Source organism: Stomoxys calcitrans, chromosome 1 (genome assembly GCF_963082655.1).
Source record: "Stomoxys calcitrans chromosome 1, idStoCalc2.1, whole genome shotgun sequence".
Lineage (NCBI taxonomy): Eukaryota > Metazoa > Arthropoda > Insecta > Diptera > Muscidae > Stomoxys > Stomoxys calcitrans.
In genome coordinates this window covers 54,464,663-54,485,571 of record NC_081552.1, presented here as the reverse complement: position 1 = coordinate 54,485,571, position 20,909 = coordinate 54,464,663, and the positions used below count along the sequence as shown (strand labels likewise).

Sequence of the window (20,909 nt, the reverse complement as noted above, 5' to 3'; positions counted from 1 at the left end):
GTTTGGAACCATCCGTATAGAAGTTTATGTAACTTCTGTTACCAGGGATATCATAGTTCCAATCGGTTCTATCAGGAATAGTGGTATAGTAATTTTTATCAAAAAGCAGCTCAGGTAGGGTATCCGTGTCCGTAGCCGACACATGACCAATGAGAAAGCTCTCTTAACCTCACGGCAGTGGTCGCTGCAATTTGGGTAGCCACAATGTCCAGAGACATAAGATGTAGCATTAAATTCAGTGCATCAGATGGTGTCGTCCTCAGTGCGACTGTGATGCACAAACAAGACATCCTTAGGATCACGTTAAATATTGAGCATGGTGGATTTTTTAAGCGCCGTCGGCCAGACCACTACACCATATAGCATAATAGGTCTGACAACTGCAGTATATACCCAATGCATGACACGCGGTCTTAATCTCCAACTTTTGCCAATGGCTCTCTTGCAGGTGTATAGGGCAAGAGTAGCCTTTCTTGCCTTTTCCAAAATGTTGGATTTGAAGTTCAATTTTCTGTCCAGCAAAACACTCAGGTATTTTGGGCTTTCTGTAATTGGAACATTCTAGAGCTTCCTGAAGTATATCTATTAGAGTGCTGGAAAACTTTCCCCTAACCGCAACTGCCACGTCATCGACATACGCGACCACTTTCACGCTTTTTTCTTCCAGAGACAATAATATTTTGTTAATGGCTATATTCCAAAGTAGAGGAGACAGTACACCTCCTTGGGGAGTTTATCTGCTGACCCATCTTTTTAAATCCACAGATCCCAAGCCTGCCGTAATGCATCCTTTAGTATGTAAATTATTAATAAACTTTCTTACGGTAAAGCTGATGCCTAGAAACTCCAACTCCTTCATTATTGACGTCGGTTTTACATTATTGAAAGCACCTTCAATGTCAAGAAATGCTACCATTGTATATTCCTTGACAGCGAGAGAACCCTCTATGTACCGACTAGGTCGTGAAGGGCTGTTTCAGTGGAGCGACAGGCGATCTCCGGAGATCTTTGCCCTCAGATATGTTTCTATCAACCTCTCAAGAGTCTTTAGCGTAAAGGATGACAGACTAATAGGACGAAAATCTTTCGCCTTCGTGTGGTAGGGTTTTCCTGCTTTCGGAATGAAAATGACCTTCGAGTCCCTCCATCCCACAAGTATATATGACATTTTGATACAAGCAGAGTATATCTCCCTAAGCCAGGAAACCAGTCTACCAGACACAGCTTGTAATCCGTGATACATCATCAGGGCCTGGCGACTTAAAGGAGTCGAAACATCTTATCGCCCAAAGGATTTTCGGCTCACACACGATTTCCCAAATGGCCTCTGACGAATGCATATCAGTGACAACCTCTTCTGGCGCCACGTTGTCCGTTGGAGAATTTCCCGGGAATGTGTATCAACGAGTAGTTTTAGTGTTTCCTCACTACACATTGTCCATACATTCTCCGCCTTTCTTCTGTTGAGCCGAGGGACCACTACTTCAGTATTTCTCTAAGGCTGAAACTAATATAACGATGGTCAGAGAAGCTGTGGTCATCCGACACTTCCCAGTCGCATATTCTTCCGATACGAATGTAATATCTAGTACCTCCTGCCTGTTCCTGGTAATAAAGGTCGGTTTACCCCTTTATTACAAATCGCCAGATTGCAACTTACTATTCAATAAGCAGCTCGCCCCTTTCGTTGACATCCGAACTTCCCTATATCTGGTGATGTGCATTAGCATTACTTCCTACAATGAGGCTTTTCTTCTTAACAGAGCACGCATTTTGATAACAAAATTCAATAATTTGGAAGCATTGTTCGTTTTTAAGACGATTCATGGTTAAATTATAGACCAAACTGAAGATGTTTGACAGTGAAACTGTTTAAACCAGTGTTGCCAAAAAGATAATAGCTAAAAAATCACCCTTTTCTATATTTTTTCCCATTAAAATGTTTTATCATTCTGCACTGCAATTTTTTTGACCGCAGCTGTATATCCGAGGTGGTGGGTATGCAAAGTCCGACACGGCGGAATTTAATGCGTTTTTACATTTTTTTTTATAACCTTTCAAAAAAAATTTATGTTTATTTTAATTTATTTTCAAAATATTTTTTGAATTTTTAACTTCGAAAACTTACTACTTCAAACGTTGATGTACTGTTAATCATTGCTCAAAGTTCTTTTCCTGTTGAGCTTTCTCCATCGAATATCCTACTGTTATGCCGATACTGTGCTTTTTTTATATGAATTTCATCAAACACATCTGTTTGCGTTAACATTGTGGCGAAAGCTTGTCTCATACTCTCCAATTGCTTTATACAGTTCCAACTTATATTGTAGCAAAAGCTCGTAATTTAAGCTTAATTCTCATATTCTCCAATTTCCCTAACACACACTCGGGTATGTTTTTTAGGCTTTGCTTTATAACGCTCCAACAAAGTTAGTGAGCAACTTGGAGCCACTTAGTCATTCACTTAGTGTTCAGTTTAGTTTCGTTTTTGGGAGAGAAGAGTTTAGACGTGTTCGTGTTAAGCGGAAACTGAAAAATAAACAAATACCGCTACCGCGTTACTGCCGTTAACGTTGATTCGTCGTTTCGTTCCGTTTTGTTGTTGTTATTGTAGTTGTTGATAATGCTAAAACGTTAACTTGTTGTCAGTCGCATGGCTTAGAGGGGGGAAACGAAATACGAATAAATGGTGTAAAATGCGAAAAGAATAAGTGGTAAAGAGGCAAATCAATAAAAATAAATATTTAATACAAAAGTGAAAAATAAATAAATAGCAAGGCAATTGTGTATGCAGTTTGCGTGTGTGTACAAGTGTTTGTTGTGTGTGAAGTCATTTATAATAAAAAATTCAAGTAAGAAGAAACAAAATACACAAAAGTTGATATTATGGCAAACCACAAAAAAATGAAGTGCAGTGGGTTTGGTTTATTATACTCGAAACAACACCAACAGCAGTAATTCCAAAGGAAAAAGTGTTAAATGTAGGCATAAGTGAGAAAGCCGGAAGCTTTAAATTGCAGATGTCTGCCTTCGAAAAATGTCCAACAATGAAAGTTAAAATATAATAATTACATCAAAATTGTTAAAACCCTACGCGAACAAAGCGTAACATTTTTGGCTACAACAATACAAAAAATTATTAAGTTTCAAACTGTCATTATAGCAAAGGCAGATTCCCCTACCAGTTTTAGTGTGGCCGCCGCTAGAAACAAGAAAATAAACCATACTTTTTCATTCACAGCAGTGCAAACATACATACCTATCTGTAAAACACATTCGATAGTCAACAAAACTTGGCTTAAATCTACCTAAGAGGGGTGTGGTGGGCTGAAGTATGACAAGCCAAAGAAGAAACTCTGCCGTGTTGTAAAACAAACGTTCTGTTTTTACACCACATAGCACAGCAAAGAGTCGCTGGGGCAATGTACACACAGAGAAATTCCCACACACACCTTAACTAATCTTGACTTAAACCGGGTTCTAGCAGTTGTCATTGCATTGTTGTTGTTGCTGTTTGTCATATTGCCAATGAGAGTAAGAGTTGAGTATGAGAAATTTGCGCTCCCCACAATTCTACGGAACGAAAGCTTAAACGGCAAGAGAGTACATTGGAGACTTGTAGGAATTTATTGATGGTTTGGTTGAGAGAGAGACAAAGAGGGAGTAAGTGCTGTGTGTACCTTTGTTTGTCCACAGCGAACAGCAGCAACAGGTAGTAGTACCAGCCAAACATATTCAAAATCCTCAATTGTGCACTTACTCATACCATTGCAAAGCTACCACAACGAGGCGAATATTTTATTTGTTTTTGGTTTAAAAAAGAAGAGAGGAACCAAAAAACAATCAAATGCAAACGGAAACACATCAACAAAGAATGTTTTAAAGCAGATCCCGCTTTTTTGTAATGATTATCTGGTTTTTGCTGATCAACGATATTAATTAACATCAGTTTCTTCAATTAAAAATATCAGGTAAGTCAACTAATAATTCAATAAAGTTTACAAAATAAGAGATATTTTAAAACAAACCACTTACGGAATTTTATAAGTAAGCTTAGAGGGTATTTGAGTGTTTGTTTGTCAATGAACAGGGAAACCTTGGGTACCCACCCATCTCCATGTAAATGTAAACAATTTAGACCATTTTCAATTAGAAAATTCAATATTTATGCCATATTTTAAAGATATCACCGTTTTTATGGATGCAACATGCAATGATGCATTATACACTGTATTATGACGAAAGGTTTTTAATATTAGTACCCGAGCCGGTCACCACCGGAGGAGGCCACCGTAGCGCAGTGGTTAGCATGTCCGCCTATGACGCTGAACGCCTGGGTTCAAATCCTCGCGAGACCATCAGAAAAAAAAACAGCGGTGATTTTCCCCTCCTAATGCTGGCAACATTTGTGAGGATCTATGCCATGTAAAACTTCTCTCCAAAGAGGTGTCGCACTGCGGCACGCCGTTCGGACTCGGCTATAGAAAGGGGGCCCCTTATCATTGAGCTTAAACTTGAATCGGACTGCACTCATTGATATGTGAGAAGTTTGCGCCTGTTCCTTAGTGGAATGTTCATGGGCCAAATTTGCATTTTACCTGAGGCCGTGGGTAACCAAAGTTCAGCTCGGCCGAACTTAATGCCTTTTTACTTGTTTTAATTGATCCACTTAAAAAATTAATTAAAAATTTTTATAATTTTTTTTTTAATTGAATATGCAATTTTTTTAATTGAAGATTTTTTCAATTACTTTTTCAAAAAAGGTGATTCATATTATCATTTAAGAGATTGAAGCAGTTTCAATAAAAAAACTTATTGGATCAATTAATTTCGTGGTTTTTTCTGTGTAGGGTCGGCCGAACCCTAAGTTCGGCCAGGCCGAATCTAGGGTACTGCACAGAAAAAATATCACGAAAATGTTCGCCAATTTATTAAAAACAGCTGATTTTTAAGAGGGAAAACAGCTGTCTTCATTGAACTGGCGGACGAATCGAGTGTCAAAAAGAAAAAAATTTAGTTGTGTAGGCAGTAAGTTCTTTCAATAATTTTTTGAATGGAATCGGAAACTTTTTTAGACCCAACAGACAAATGCGGACAGCCATAACAGTATGGCTTTCCGCATTTGAAAACATCTAACCGCTCAAAATTTTGATAAATATTCGTTACATATAGAAGATAAATTTTTTCCACAAACTATCTAATTTTTTATACCCTCCACCATAAGATGGGGGTATACTAATTTCGTCATTCTGATTGTAACTACTCGAAATATTCGTCTGAGACCCCATAAAGTACATATATTCTTGATCGTCGTGAAATTTTATGTCGATCTAGCCATGTCCGTCCGTCCGTCCGTTCGTCTGTCTGTCAAAAGCACGCTAACTTCCGAAGGAGTAAAGCTAGCCGCTTGAAATTTTGCGCAAATACTTCTTATTAGTGTAGGTCTGTTGGTATTGTAAATGGGCCATATCGGTCCATGTTTTGGTATAGCTGCCATATAAACCGATCTTGGGTCTTGACTTCTTGAGCCTCTAGAGTGCGCAATTCTTATCCGATTGGAATGAAATTTTGCACGACGCGTTTTGTTATGATATCCAACAACTGTGCCAAGTATAGTTCAAATCGGTCCATAACCTGATATAGCTGCCATATAAACCGATCTTGGGTCTTGACTTCTTGAGCCTCTAGAGTGCGCAATTCTTATCCGATTGGAATGAAATTTTGCACGACGTGTTTTGTTATTATATCCAACAACTGTGCTAAGTATGGCTCAAATCGGTTTATACTTTTGACTTCTTGAGCCTCTAGAGTGCGCAATTCTTATCCGATTGGAGTGAAATTTTGCACGACGTGTTTTGTTATGATATCCAACAACTGTGTCATATATGGTTTGAATCGGTTCATAACCTGATATAGCTGTCATATAAACAGATCTGGGGACTTGACTTCTTGAGCTTCTAGAGGGCTCAATTTCTATCCGATTTGGCTGAAATTTCGCAAGACGTTTTTTATTGTTACTTTCAACAACTATGTCAAATAAAGTACAAGTCGGTTCATAACCTGATATAGCTGCCATATAAACCGATCTGGGATCTTGACTTCTTGAGCCTCTAGAGGTCGCAATTATTATCCGATTTGCATGAAATTTTGTACGACGGATTCTCTCATGACCATTTACATACGTATTTATTATGGTCTGAATCGGTCTATAGGCCGATACAGCTCCCATATAAATCGATCTCTCTATTTTACTTCTTGAGCCCACAAAGGGCGCAATTCTTATTCGAATTGGCTGACATTTTACACAGGTCTCCAACATATAATTTAATTGTGGTCCAAACCGGACCATATCTTGATATCGCTCTAATAGTACAGCAAATATTTTCTTATATCCTTTTTTTTGCCTAAGAAGAGATGCCGGGAAAAGAACTCGACAAATGCGATCCATGGTGGATGGTATATAAGATTCGGCCCGGCCGAACTTAGCACGCTTTTACTTGTTTTTATTTATTTTCATAAAGTTATTGTTTTAATGTAACATTTGAATACTTGAATCAATCAAATTTTTAATTGATCCAAATAAAAAATTAATTGGATATTTCGAAAATGTCAATATTTTTTTAATTGGATTAATTAAAAAATTAATTGAACATATTAAAAAATTCAATAATTTTTTTATTGGATCAATTAAAAATTATTTGGACAAAAATTTTCAATCATTTTTTTAATTGAATAAGCAAGTTTTTTAATTGAAAATTTTTTCAATCACCTTTTTCAAAAACTCTGATTGATATTATCATTTTTGTGATTAAAAAGTTTCAATTAAAAATTTATTACTTTTTTTTTTTGTATAACCACCACGGATTGTGCTAAAAATGTATCCTTGTTAACTCAGTTCGTATTTGAATCATTTTGATACAATCAATTCGGGTATTGATTGAGGCTTCTATGATCTCAAGAAGTCATATCGAGGTGTAGGTTTTAAAGGGGCCTATTTATGAATCTATCGTGGAGGAATTAGTTTTGAGTATTGGGGGACACAAGTGTACCTGACGTACTAAATTTCAGCCAAATCGGGCAAATACCGACGGCTTCAACGAGTCAAATCCGGAGATCGGTGTATATGAGGGCTATATATGTTTATTTACCTATTTGGTTGGGATTTGGCGTGAATGGTGGAGGGCATCAGGTGAAAACTGAGGTTTCTTGGGGCTTAAGAAGTCAAATCCGGGAATCGGTTTAGATGGGGGCTGCATTTGTTTATAGACCGATTCGGAACTTACTTGGCATAGATGTTGGAGGTCATAATAAAAGTTCAATTTCAGCCAAATCGGATAAAAATTGAGCCTTCTAGATGCTCAGTAAGTTAAAACCGGGGATTGGTTTATATGGCCCTTATACAATTCCCAATGATCAACATCAAAAAGACGTATCGTTGCAAAATTTCAAGCGGATGTCTTCATTCGTTTGAATGCTATGGTGGTTTCGACAGACGTGGGATGCCTTACAAATTTCGTCAGCATAACCAACGCTGAAATTTTTTTCTTTCTCTGCTCCTCCTCGGCATTTCGTTTGGAGCTGCCACATTTTTATTTGGGGTCCGATTTCCAAGTTTTTTACTGGATGATCTCAAAAAAAATCTTTTCAAAAAAGTACGCTGTGTAACTTGTATGTGAATAATCGGCATAATTGTTGTAAAATTTCCAAATCATGAATCAAAATCGAACAACAAGGGCCTTCGCAAATTTCTCAAAAAACGAAGCCGGTCTCGGCCAAAATTAACAATCGAATATCCCCGAAATCAGAAGAGAAATTTTTTCAGGGATTATTGTGCACTGTCGAGCAAAAATATTTCTGGAAATCGAACCATAAATAAAGATTTGACAGCCCGAAACATTTTTGAAATGGAGAGTCCATGAATTTTAGAAATCTGCCAAGATATACCCGGACCACATAGGAGCCTGAAATTTTAGATCACCACTTACATTTAAGCATTTGTCAATGACAATTCGTCTGCCAACCAAAAAAAAAACTCCGCTTGTTTTTGCATGCGGTCACATAGTAGACGACCTAGGAGCCTGAAATTTTGCACATGATCTCGTTAACACCTCAGATCTAACTATTTCATTTCAACAGGTTATGTTTATTTTTTCTCAGAAAGTTAATTTTTGAGTCGTTTTTCGATTCTACCCCAAATTTCCAAAGGAAGTTTTGATAATTCTGGGAGAGGGAGGGGGTTTTAATTAGTCCAACACCTACACATATGCATTTGTCAATAACATTAGGTCTGTTAAACCAAAAAACACTTGTCTTCTCATGCTCTCACATAGGAGTTTTGTGAAAATATGCGTTTAATTAGTTGAAAACACAAAATATTCAAAATACGTCAACAAGTTGGTATGAACATTGAACAATCGAACTCATTAGAAAAAAAGCTTTTAAAGCTCTAAAACAGGTTGCTAAGAATGTTATTACTCGATTGTTTATATTGAAAATAAACAAACTAGCCAAATTTATATGTATGCCAAACTGAAAAGAGCTCAATGACAAAAATAATAAATATTTGGGAGACAAAAAGAAGTGACAACTCTCTAATCAGATAAAAACACCCTTTGCAAAGTGTTATACTTTAATACGAGGGTTACCTTTTATATTTTGGGATTGGACAACCCTTGTGTTGCAATCTGGTAACTGACAATTTTATCGTAAAGCTCGACATTTTTGAGGTTATACGTACTCAGAATGTACGAGCGCTTTTTTTGGTGCTCACAGTTACTTAAAAGATTCATCTCGACCAAAAAGGAAATAAATCGTGAACATTTTCATGCGATTATTTTTTACCAATTTCGACGTGGATTAACTGAACAACAGTGCATCGATGAACTAAATTAAATTTTAGGCGATGAAGCTGAAGTTCTCTCCAAGGCGAATTTCGTGAAGGCTGTCAAAAACCAGTTGTTGTTCCAAAAACCATTGATGCTGTGCGCCAACTTATATTGCAAGTTTGTCATGTGACCTATCGTGAGATTAGGACAAGCTTAGGCATTAGTAGGACCGTCAAAAAATTTGTTCGCGTTGGACTCCTTACAATTTGTCAATCGCTCAAAATTTGTCAATGTCAATTGGTCGAAAGAAATGCTCCAAAAATACGAAACAACTGCATTTTTGTGCACTCAAAACATCGATTTGATGAGTCATCCGCCAAATGACGTATTTTATTCACGTACGTAAAAAATAAAATGGGAGTTCAACGTTTTTCGAGACTTGAAGTAGCGGTTGATGCGTTCAGAATGCATGTTTTGAAGATACCTCAATCAGAGTGGCAAAAGTGCTTCGACAATTGGTTCAAGCGCATGCAAAAGTGTACAGATCTTATAGCGGAATACTTTGAAAAACAATAAATCGATTTTCGTTGATAAATATTTGTTTTTGTGTTCTCTAATCCCGAAAAATAAAAGGCAACCCTCGTATAATGCTATTACCAGCTTAGAAATGCTTAGAAAAATTAAAATCATTTTCAATTTCCTATTAGACGAACTTTGAATAGCGTTCCAAGCGCTTCAATCTTCTGCGCTTTTTCTAAAATCTCTGACACCAAGCTGTGAGGTGTCTCCCACCACTTGATCTTTCCATCGGACTCTTGGTCGCCCCGGTTTGCGTGTACCACCGTGATCGCCTTCAAAAACTTCTTTGCTGGGCCTTCTTCATCCCTTCTGGCAACATGACCTAGCCACCGCAACCGTTGTATATTGATACGTTAACTATGGTAACGTCGTCATACATTTTTTATCTCCATTTTGTTGATGTTCTCGCCGGCATTCAAACCTAGGCATTCAGCGTCATAGGCGGACATGCTAACCTCCGCGCTGCGTCGACCTACTCCCATATCAGCTTTGCAGGGAAACGAAACTCAGACTTGAAATGGGAATGCAGGGAAAAGAAACTCAGACTTGAAATTGTGCAGATGAGCTGATGCATACGCCTTATCAGCATGTCGCCTCCGGTCTTAAACAGTTCAGTCGGCAACTCATCGGCTTCTGCCTTATTGCTTTTCAGCCGGGTTCCTGCTACATGGATGTCTTTCAGACTAGGTGACACACAATATGATGATGGTATATCAGGGATTGGTTCTGTAGTATACTCATAGTAACCATCATCGGACACATGCAGCGGAGAAAAGTGATCTTTCTATATCCTAAGAACACTATCTATATCATTTACCAGATTTTCTTCTTTGTCTCTGCCGAAGGATGTGCCTGTACCAAAGCCATTGGTTTGATGCTTAATTCTTTGGTAGAGTTTTCGGACCTCATTCGAAGGGCGGTTTGGAGTCGGGGCAAGCGCGTTCAACTCCGAACCAAAGTGCGACTCCGGCTCAATAGTCCGATTTAGACTCCGGCTTCAAAAGTTCGATTCCACAGCTCTGGTGCTAAGTACGTTTTAAATCGGTGTATAACCTGATATAGTTGCGATATAAACCGATCTCGCGATTTTACATCTTGAGGCTCTAGAAAGCGAATTTGCCGCCCGATTTGATTGATAATTTGCAGAATAATTTTTTCTGTGACTCTTAACATGCGTGCCAAATATAGTCTGAATTGGTTGATGATCTGATATAGCTCACATATACCGATTTCTCGATTCAAAATTTTAAGCCCCTGAAAGCCGGAGTTATTGTCCGATTTGTCTGAAATTTTGAACAGTAACTATTTCTATAATCTCTAACATTCGTGATAAATATGGTCTGGATTGGTCCATAACCTTATATAGCTCCCATATCAACCGATCTCCAGATTTGATTTGTTGAGCCATTAGAGGGCGTAATTCTTATCCGATTTGGCTGAAATTTCGAACAGTGACGTGGAAACATGGTCCGTATCGGTCTGAAATCTGATTTAGCCCCAATATAAACCGATCTCCCGATTGTACTTTCTGGCGCTCTAGAAGGCGTAACTTTTATCTTATTTGGCTGAAATTTTGTACAGTTACTTTTTCTATGGCTTAAATATATTTGCCAAACATAATCTGTATCGGTGTATAACTTGATATTCCCCTCATGTAAACCGTTCTGCTGATTTTACTTCTTTAGCCTTTAGAGGGCGTCTACTATGGTCTCCAACATTCAATCCAAGTATGGCCCCCATCGCTTCATAACCTCATATAACTCCAATAGCAATTCTTAACTACAATATTATCCTTTGTTTGGCTATAAAGAGGCAACGGGCAAAGAACTTGACAAAAGCGATCCATGGTGGAGGGTATATAAGATTTGGTCATCTTTTGACGTATTTGCGGTGTAACTCTTGTCGTTATAACAGTATATTACTTTTGAGTACAACTGTATGACACCTTGTAAAATGTTATACTGTTAATATAACGAAGCGACTTTATCAATTTTCTATCCTTAAAATCAAACATACTTTTTTCTTCGACAATCTGCCCACCGAATATGGAGGCCACCGTAGCGACGAGTTTAGCATGTCCGGCTATGACGCTGAACGCCTGGGTTCGAATCCTGGCGTGAACATCAGTTATGGTTATCCCTCGGCTTATCACTGAGCTTAAAATTGAATCGGACAGCACTCATTGATATGTGAAAAGTTTTCCCTTGTTCCTTAATGAAATGTTCATGGGCAAATTTGCAAATCTGCAAGTATTGATTGATTTTTCGGCTTTCAAAATACACAGTATAACACTTTAAAGTAAAAGGTATTTTTTTAGCTATTACCTTTTTGGCAACACTGATTAAACAGAATTGTCAATTTCAGAGTGAAGATCAGCCAGAAGCATTGCACGAGCTATCAATGCATCCAGAAAAAGTCGCAGTTTGGTGGGGTTTATGGGCTGGTGGCATCATTGGACCGTACTTCTTCAAAGGTGAAGCGTATCGTAATTTAGGTTACCTTAGGTTTAAGTGGCAGTCTGCCATCAGACTCACTTCGATGTTTTCGTTCATTGTGATACCACAGGAACAGAAGAAGGAAGATGCCTTCTAGTTCCTACCGTTGAACCATCCATATAGCTGTAAAAAGCCCAATAACTTGCGAATGTTCACATTCGGTAAAGCAGAAAGGTTCTCAAAGAAATTATAAGGTGTTCTATAGTCTCTTCTTGTTCGATGTCCTCACAGCATCTGCAAAAGTTGTTGCTGGCAACCTTCAGTCTGTCAGCATGTTTTCCGATTAGACAGTGACCTGTCATGACGGACACAATGACTGAGACGTCTGTTCTAGCCAATGACAGCACAGCAGTGGACCTTTTCAAGTCCAGATGAGGCCACATAGTTTTGGAATGCTTACAGCCCTCTTATTGTGACCATCTGTAATTCGTTGTCCTTCGGGCCTGGTCCTGAAAACTTAGTTTAAATGTCGCTAGTGGCATGCCCACAAATTCCAGTATCCCTGGAATGTGTAGGGTAGTTCCTAGTCTCGCAAGCTCATCCGCTTTACAATTTCCTTGGATATCTCTGTGGCCCGGCAACCAGAACATGTGAATTGTGAACTGTTCAGCCATCTCGTTGAGAGATCTGCGACAGTCGAGGGCGGTTTTTTGTATTCAGAAATACATTCTCCCTGGATTTAATAGCTGCCTGGCTATCTGAGAAGATATTTATGCCAATCGTCGTAATGACATTATATCTTAGCCATTCCACCACTTCCTTAATTGCAAGGATTTCCGCTTGATATACACTGCAGTGGTCGGGTAAACTTTTCGATATGACCAGTTCTGGATGTTTAGAGTACACCCCAAAGCTCATCTGGTCGTTTAGTTTGGAACCATCCGTATATATGTTGAAGCTCATGTATATACAGACAAGCCCGCTTCAATAGACGCATTGGGAGACAACATTTAAGCATTTATAATTTGATTTTTTAATGACGGTTATTAAAGTATAACACTTGACGGTATAACATGGCTAAACTTGACCGTATAACACATTACGGTACAACAATATAACACTTTATGGTATTACAGTATAGCACTTTACGGTATAAAACTAGGACACTTTGAAAAATGCTATACTGTTAATATAAGGAAGCGGATCCATCTTTACATCTTTATTTTTGATTTAAATGTTTCTCTTTCAAAACGAACAGAATTTTTTCATTGAGTGTCTACTGGTATTGATTGATTTTTGTCGGCTCGCAAAACCCCTACTTTTATGCCTATATTTTATTTGTTTCATTAGTGCGTGTGTGTATGTGTGGGTTTTCACATAAAAATTGGCTTTTTATCATTGAATCTTATGTATCTTAGCCTCAGTATCTTTTGTTTCTATTGTTATGGATTTGCATTTGTGCTGCTGTCTATCTTCTTCTCTGCCTTCTCTGACGAATATGGTGGCGGTTAAAATGTTGGTTATTCTTGCTGTTTTGTCTTGGAACATTCTCAGAGTAGACCCACTTGCCTCAATGGCTTTTGTCTTGTAACAAAAAGCTAAAAATTGCGTCTTTACTCCCAGCTAAATAATCTGATGGATGGTGCTGGTGGTGGTGGCCACCACTTTTAAAAGTTCAAAAAACTCTTCTGGTTTTCCTTCGCGGCTATGGCATGCGTTCTAAAACATAATGTGTTGGCCATGTAGTTGGGTTTGGAGTTTACAATTCCCAAACATAAATTCCCACAGTTAAATGTCTATGTATGGTGGTGATTTTTGCAAGTGTAATAGCTTTGGGAGAATAGAAGCTGTGGGGGTATTAGAATAGATCGTAAACATTTGCAGTGTAGCGAAAGTCATGCAAAAGTTGTAATTTTTAGCATGATTACAATTTACTTAGCAGGTTGTCCATTGAGTCGCTGCAGAACAATACCTGTATTGTACTAAACAAAATCATTCACTCGTCCATTTGGAGGCGGGAGCCTAAATGCTGTGACGGTTAGGAGACGAATAAGCCGCATAGAGATATGTTTTACGAGATTATGGGAGAATTGTGCATGCAGCCAGACAAACAATTAAACTTTTCCATTCAATTAATTTTTTGAAATAGAAGCGAATATTTGTAAGGTTTTCTATGGCATTTTAAAAGTGAGTTGACAACTAATATATAGACCCATAATATGTGAGGAAAGTCATTCTAGGGGAAAATTATGGCATGCGTAGGAAACAAGGGCAAATTTCGAAAACCACTATTTAAGCAAATCAGAGAAACAAAATCATTCGGTTTATTGGTAGTTGCTAACTGGGCAAATTGACTGTCCAAAATACAGGAAATTCCTCAAGGGCATTAACTGTATCAATTCCACTGTGGCACAATTTCAGGGTTATGATCTGGGTAGAGAAAAATTTCAATTGCTCTTGATCAGTAGAGCAAAGGCGTAAAAGAGTTTTGAGTTTTCAAACCAAATTTTCAGTTGCCCTAGATCAATAGAGCAAAGCCGTAAAAGGGTTTTGAGTTTTCAAACAAACCTTTTTTTTTAATGCTCTTTTAATATTGGCCTTTGTGTCCACGCTACAGCCTTTAAATATTAAGATATTGAGCTGAAATTTGGCACCGATGAGAATTTTGTCCATATGCAAATTAAGTTCTTGAGCGGGTACATTCATATCATTTTTACCAATAAAACGGGACCACCCACCTCCAAAAAAAGTCCCCTGGGATATGTAGACCGATCAGGACAATATGGGATTCAAATGAAAGGTCTTTGAATGCTGAATATTAATCTGATATTAATATTGGGTACAACACACACGAAACATCCCCCAAATGGGAAAGTGGACCGACTGGGCCAATATGTTTCCAAACAAGTAAAAAGGCATTAAGTTCGGCCAAGCCGAACTTTGGATACCCACCCACCTTGGTATATATAAACAACATTTCATCAAAATCCGGTTGAAAAATGCATGATGCGGAACCCATATCAGCTGTGTCGAAATATGGTCCAAACTGGACCAAGCTCGCCACAATTCACTGTTTCAAATTTCATCAAAATCGGGTAGTAAATACATCTTATATGAGTTCAAGACCTTAATCGGGAGATCGATATATATAGCAGCTATATCCAAATATGATCTGATCTGCGCCATATTTGAGGAGGGTGTGTAGTGTTTAAACATAGCTCAATCTACTTAGTTTCAGTAAAATCGGATAATAAATGTGTTATTTATTGGTGAAAGATCTTCAATCGGAAGATCAGTCTATATGAGGGCTGTACAAAAAAATTATCCGATATAAATTATATTCGACACGAATATTGAAGTGCTGAACACAGCTCACTGTGTTAAATTTCAGCGAAACCGGGCAATAAATGCGGCTTTTATTAGCTTGAGACCTTAAATCGGTTGATTAGTCAATATGGGGGCTTTATTAGAATACAGACCGATTTAAACCATATTCGACACGGATGTCGAAGATGTTAACACAAATTATTGTGCCAAATTTCAGGCAAATCGTTTAATAAATGCGGCTCGCTTAATAAATCGGGAAATCGGTCTATATGTAGGCTATATTATGCTACAGACAGATCTTGACCATATTCGGCACTGATGTCGACCATCTCAATATAAATTATTATCCCAAATTTTAACGAAATGGAGTAGTAAATACAGTTTTTTTGAGCCTAAGAACCTAAATCAGGAGATCGGTTTATATGGGAGCTATATCAAGCTAAAGTTCGATATAGGCCATCTTCGAATTAAACCTGCGTTTAGACAAAAAAAGAGTCTGTGCAAGGTTTCAGCTCGTAGTCTGGGCAAGGTTTCTCGTAGAAAAATAAAGTTCGTGTTAGATAGCCGGAATATTAATTTATCGACTAATTTTTCTTGACTAATTTTTTTCTTGACTTATTTTTTATATAATAGGTTTTGAAGCAAAGCAAAGTAAAATCGGTCGGGCCGAATTTTATATACCCTCCACCATGGATCGCATTTGTCAAGTTTTTTGAATGACTTTTTCAATATTAATATGAGCTACATCAATTTATTTTCCGATATGGACCATACTTGTCATGGCTATTAGAAGTCATAGAAAAATACCACCAGACAACCCCAAAATTTCAGGAAAATCGAGTGGAAATTGCGATTGATCGATTTATATATTTATATGGTTATATATATAAGAATTGCGCCCTCTAGAAGCTCAGCCATCTAATTGGTAGATCGGTTTATATAGAAGCTATATCAGGTTGTGAATCGATTTAGACCATATTTGGCACAGTTGTTGGAAGTCATGCCTCAGCGTTATGTGCAAAATATCAGCCGGGTATCGGGTAAGACTTGCGCCCTCCAGAAGCTCAAGAAGTCAAGACCCAATATCGGTTTATATGGCAGCTATATCAGGTTATGAACCGAGTCGGAAGTGATACCAAAACACCACGTGCAAAATGTCAGCCAAATCGGATAAGAATTGCGCCCTCTAGATGCTTATGAAGTCAAGACCCGAGATCGGTTTATATGACAGCTATATCAAAACATGAACCGATATAGCCCATTTACAATCCCAACTAACACTAACACTAATAAGTTATATTTGTAAAAATTTTCAAGCGTCTATCTTTACTCCTGCGAAAGTTAGTATGTTTTCGACAGACGGACGGACGGACATGGCAAGATCGATTTAAAATGTCATGACGATCAAGAATATATATACTTTATGGTGTCTTAGACGCATATTTCGAGGTATTACAAACGGAATGACGAAATTAGTATACCCCCATTAACATAGTTCCAGCCTTAAAGCAGCAATCAGCAATTAGAGTGTTTGCATACTCAAAAATTTGCACAAACTTTTATGGAAAGTAGTTCGTTTTTCTGTAAAAAAAAGTGTGAGAGCGAAAAACATTTGGAGAGTTTTGTAAACGCAAATGTAAATTTGTCCATGAACATTTCATAAGGAAAAGGGGTAAACTTCTCACATCTCAATGAGTGCTGTCCGATTCAAGTTTGAGCTCAATGATGTCGCCAGCACTAAGCCCCTCTTAACCACCGCTGAAAATTGTTTTTCTGATGTTCTCGCCAGGATTCTTACCCAGGCGTTCATCGTCAAAGGCGGACATGCTAACCTCTACGCCATCTGTCGGTTAAGGTTTATCATTAGGCTAAGCAATAAGTAAACACAGAAAGAAGTAAAAGCATGCTAAGTTCGGCCGGGCCAAATCACATATGCCATCCAATTTGGATCGCATTTGTCAAGTTCTTTCAAAGACTTTTCATATATTTATATAAGCTACATCAATATACAATACATAAAAATACCATATTTAAAATTTCGGGCAAATTGGATAAGAATTGTGCCCTCTAGAGGCTTAAGAAGTCTTATAGGGAGAACGGGTTAAATGCGGCTATATCAGTTTATGGACTGATTTGGGCCATACTTGACACAGTTGGTGGAAGTCATACCAAACGACATGTGCAAAATTTCAATCAAATCGGATACAAATTGCGCACTCTAGAGGCTCAAGAAATCTAAATGGGAGATGGGTTTATATGACAGCTATATTAGGTTGATTTAAGTTCTTTGCAATGCTATTCCTTGAATAGAAAGCATTGATTATGATCTCGAGCTGGAGCATGTTAAAGAACAATTTTAAAATGTTTTGCTTAAAGTAATCTCAAAAATTGTATCTATTTAAAAAATTACACTGCAATTCAGTCTTTAAAGAAAATTTCATTAAAATGTTGTCTTTAAAAATATTTATTGAATTTTGTCTTCAAAAATTATTATGTCTTAAAACCGAAAAAAATCATTTCGTTGTTGCAATTGTGTCCAGATTAGAACAATAGGGTTTGTTTTAGTTTCTATTAAGAATAGAAAAGCAAAATAAAAACAAGTAAAAGCGTGCTAAGTTCGGCCGGGCCGAATCTTGGGAACCCACCACCATGGATTCTGCTAAAAATTACACAAAATAAATTTAGTTTAAGGTCATAATTTTATTCTACATACCAAACTCCTGTCAAACCAGCAAAATTTAAAGCTTCTAGGAAAGGAACAAGGACTGCTTTAGCAAATTATAGACCGATTTTGACCATACTTGGCGAAGTTGTTGAAAGTCATAACAGACACAACATGCAAAATTTCAGCAAAATCGGACAAAAATTGCGGCTTGAAATGGCTCAAGAAGTCGAATCGGGAGATCGGTAATTATGGGAGCTTAATCAGGTTATAGACCGATTTTGGCCTTACTTGGCGCAGTTGTTGAACATAACAGAACACCGCATGCAAAATTTCAGCTAAATCGGATAAAAATTGCGGCTTTCAGGGGCTCACAAAGTCAAATCAGAAGATCAGTTTGCATGGGAGCTACTTGCCGAACCGGGCCCGCTCCGTTGCGCCTTCTTTAACTCTCTAATGTCGTTTTTGGGTGGAGACACTTCGCCCTGCATGTGGATATCGAATTTATGCCACTGTAGCTCATGTCCGCCTATGACGTTGAACGCCTGCGTTCGAATCCTGGCGAGAACATAGAAAAAGCCGGCGAAATTTGCGAGGCACCAAGCAATGCATGGTCTGGTGAATTCTTCACAAAGAGGTGTCGCATAGCGGCACGTCGTTCCGACTTGGCTATGAAAAAAGGTCCTTATCATTGAGTTTAAACTTGAATCGAAAAGCACTCATTGATGTGTGAGAAGTTTGCCCCTGCTCGGTTCATGGGCAAAATTTTACTCCCAAATGGCTTTCTTTTGGGTCCTATATTACAACTTTTGAAATATATCTTGTTTACGGGGTATTTCGGAGGTGGGCTGGCCACCCAGACACTTGGACCTTAAAGTTAATATAAGTAAAGTGCTCCACTTTCAAATAAATTTTATATGAGCCCTATATTAGCATGATCGGTAAATAAGTTCTGTTTGAGGGTGGAGTGGACCCCAGGGTCTTTGTCCCAAAAATGAGTATCAATTTCGTACTCTACTCCTAAATAGCTTTTATAGAAGTCACATATTGCAATGGTCGGTTAATACGTCCGATTAGGAAGGTATTTTGGCTCTCCAAATGGATATAAAATTTTTCTTTTTCCCTATGTACCCCATCCCAGATTTTGATACCAAATTTTTATTATTAGGTGACTGTAAATATGCAAACAAAATTTTGCTTAAATCGCTCTACCGAGATCTGGTGTTTAAGGTAAAAGGGAGGGTTCCTCCATTTCAGATATTTAAAATTAAAGTCTGTGAAAATTTCAAAAAAAACCGATTCAGCCGCTTTTGAGTCTATATAGAACACACAAACAAAAAAATAGATGAACATACACAAATTCGTTTGATAGCTTAGCCCGGCCAGCTCCGTTGTGCCTTAATTTACACCACACGAAAAATATGTTTCTTATTCTTTCTTCTTATTCTTACTCTAAAATTTTGACAAAGTTTTAACTTTTAAGATTTTTCTCTAAAATTCGTTTTCCATAGAAATTTGTGCTATTTTTATGAATGGCGAAGATTGGCACTTAAACTACCTAAAACACCTTTTGTTAGGGCGCGTTCTAGCAACAACCGCAACGAAATTCCGATATTTTATTATTTTTTATTCAAAGGACCAATAGATTGTCATAACAAAGATAAATGCTGCATGATCAATTTTGACTCTGTTCATGTTGGCTTCTCCAAATTAGCGCCATCTACTGGCTGTTTTCAATTGGATCAACTGATCCATCTACTGGCCAGTAGATGAGACTAACTTAAATCTTTGTGGTACTCCCTTGGAGTGGCATAATGCCTATAAAATTAATCATCATGTGGTAGTTGTTTCTCAATGACTATATGACTATCTATTAAATAGTCATCACTATATCTTTTTTTTATTAACTCAAATTGTCATATTAAACGATTCTCTGTGGTAAATAACTAATTTGCCGGTCCATATATTTGGTGCGGAGGCTACAGTTCTTAGTAATAAAACCATGTAATATTGTCTAGGAAAAGAAGGAAGAACTTCATGGTTTGCAACTCCTCCTATCACGCTGAACGTCATAACTTTGGGGGTATGTGTCCTGTTAGGTCGTTATGATTGAACGACTGTTTAGGGATGAGGTGGTCCGCTAAATAAAGGGTGATTTTTTTGAGGTTAGGATTTTCATGCATTAGTATTTGACAGATCACGTGGGATTTCAGACATGGTGTCAAAGAGAAAGATGCTCAGTATGCTTTGACATTTCATCATGAATAGACTTACTAACGAGCAACGCTTGCAAATCATTGAATTTTATTGCCAAAATCAGTGTTCGGTTCGAAATGTGTTCATTCACCGTAACGTTGCGTCCAACAGCATCTTTGAAAAAATACGGTCCAATGATTCCACCAGCGTACAAACCACACCAAACAGTGCATTTTTCGGGATGCATGGGCAGTTCTTGAACGGCTTCTGGTTGCTCTTCACTCCAAATGCGGCAATTTTGCTTATTTACGTAGCCATTCAACCAGAAATGAGCCTCATCGCTGAACAAAATTTGTCGATTCACTGAAAATGATTTCACTGAAAATGATTCACTGAAAATGATTTGCAAGCGTTGCTCGTTAGTAAGTCTATTCATGATGAAATGTCAAAGCATACTGAGCATCTTTCTCTTTGACACCATGTCTGAAATCCCACGTGATCTGTCAAATACTAATGCATGAAAATCCTAACCTCAAAAAAATCACCCTTTATATGAGCAGAATAAAGATATTAGATTCGAAGTCCATAACCGTATACTTTTCATTAAAACCCCATATTGTCATGATTGGTGCATACAGGCGTTTATAGGAGGGTTGTGCACTACATTCCATCTACCACTTGAGCACTCATTTGATTGACGCACTCCACTCAAAAATATCTATCACTTGATCCCCCATTGTTTGAATGGGTCAAAAAACCTATTGGAGTCAGATTCGAAATTTGCTCCCAAATAACTTTCATTTGAGTCTCATCTAGCTATGATCGAGTAACATTCATTTTTGGGCGGCTTTTTGGGTGGTGGAGCGACCCCCAATTACTTGGACC

The 20,909-nt window shown here is 37.8% G+C and overlaps 1 protein-coding gene across 2 annotated transcripts in view; it reads left to right on the top strand.

Moving 5' to 3' along the window:
* The first annotated feature begins 2,489 nt into the window (after positions 1-2,489).
* Positions 2,490-20,909, top strand: part of LOC106090504 (uncharacterized) — a 196,575-nt gene continuing 178,155 nt past the window's right edge. The window contains exons 1-2 of one of the 2 annotated variants that reach the window (XM_013256715.2): positions 2,490-2,714; positions 3,164-3,971. The gene's annotated coding sequence lies outside the window, so the exon portion shown is untranslated. Of the gene's footprint in view, positions 3,972-20,909 lie in introns of both variants that reach the window. The other variant, XM_013256714.2, reaches the window with a different exon arrangement.